The sequence below is a fragment of the Pteropus alecto genome, unplaced genomic scaffold, assembly GCF_000325575.1.
Source record: "Pteropus alecto unplaced genomic scaffold, ASM32557v1 scaffold42, whole genome shotgun sequence".
Classification (NCBI taxonomy): Eukaryota; Metazoa; Chordata; class Mammalia; order Chiroptera; family Pteropodidae; genus Pteropus; species Pteropus alecto.
Window position 1 is genome coordinate 5019084 of NW_006434825.1, and position 1869 is coordinate 5020952.

The window sequence follows — 1869 nt, forward strand, 5'->3', positions numbered from 1 at the left end:
AGTCCCACTCATCTATTCATGATTTTGTTGCTTGTGCTTTTGGTGTCATATCCAAGAAACCACTACTAAAACCAGTGTCATGAAGGTTTTCCCCTGTTTTCTTCTAGGAGTTTTAGAGTTTCACATCTTAATGTTTAAATCTTTAATTCAATTTGAGTTGATTGTTGTTTGTGGCATAAGGGTCCAATTTTATTCTCCTACATGTGGATATTCGGTTTTCTCAACACCATTTATTGAAGAGATTATTCTTTCTCTTTATCCACTTTGTATTTTTTGGCACTGCTGTGGAAGATAGGTTGGCTGTATATGTGTAGGTATATTCTCTATTCTTTTCCCTTATTCTGGATGTCTTTTTTATACCAGTACTGTATTATATTAATTATTGTAGCTTTGCAATAAGAAAGTCAGATGACTTCAGCTTTGTTCTTCTATCTCAAAGTTGCTTAGGGTATTCTGGGTCTTTTGTGGATCCATATGAATTTTAGGATTGCGTTTTCTATTTCTGTAAAAATATCATTGGGACTTTGATAGGAATTGCATTGATTATGCAGATCACACTGAATAGTATGGACATTTTAACAATACTGTCTTCAAATCCATGAACATTAAACATGTTTCAACTTATGTATGTCCACTTTAATTTTGTTCATCAGTGTTTTATAGTTTTCAGTGTACAACTATTTCACTTCCTTGGTTAAGTTTATTTTATAGAAGATCAATGAACTATTTTGATGTAATTTTAGTGTTTGGTATGAAGTAGGGGTACAAATTCATTCTTCTGCATATGGTTATTACATGTCGCAGAAGTATTTGTAAAAAGATTATTATTTCTCCATTAAATTTTTAATCTGTTATTAATTTCATTTGCTCCAGATTAAATAGAATTCTGAATACCAGGGAAGCTTACATAACTGTGAGAATGTGGCATGCCAGAAACACTGAAAATTAATGAAAGGCCAAATGATAACCTTGATAAGAATTAAATGAAATCTTTATTTTAGTCAACTGGTTGTCTCAGACTGCAAAGACAAATAGTAATGTAGGCTCAGTATAGTAATGAAATCAGTTTTCAAGTAATATTTTATTTCACTGGGTTTCACCAGCAATTTAAAGCAGCCCCTTTTATCTGGTGGAAAGACGGTGTGCCACCACTCAGAACAACAAATCCCTTGGCTTTATCGACTTCTACATTGTATACTGACTAAGTCCCTTAGAAAAAGCAATGTGCTGCATTATAATTTCAAAAATAGCCAGAGATTGAAAATTAATGCACCACAGAGCATGTTGTTTTGGCCTTTTGTCTAAAGGGCAAATGCAGACAAATCAGAGTCTAGAGCTTGTGCCATATATAGGGATTTGTTTCCTGCACAAAACTCCAAAGAAAACAGAGCATTCAAATGGTAATGAAGAGAAGGCCTAGATGCAGATAATGGTATATTAAACTTGGATGAGCTAATTGTGCATTTTCATGTGAATCAGCCTCCTGCTAAGACTCATTAGGAATGCACATTAAAGATATAGACAAATGTGCCGCCTTTTAATCAAGTGTCTTATTTCTAACAACACTATTAGTATTGTGAGCATTCTGGTAAGTGGAATTTTTGACTGAAATTTAATTGTACAGCCTGGAAATTTAATTCCATTTCAAAGCTACAAGAATATCTTCATGTGAGGGTACAATGAGAAAAAGTGGGGGGAAAAGGAGAGTGGACTAGAATAGAAATTGATCGATTACTTTCTTTTCTCCTAAAAACTAAATATGCTGGCCTGTTGAGCTGAATTCTTACTTGGAATCCATACAAATTCCCACAAAATATCAGTTTACAGATGGTGCTGAGGAAAAGACAGTCAAGACCATAGCAACAATGC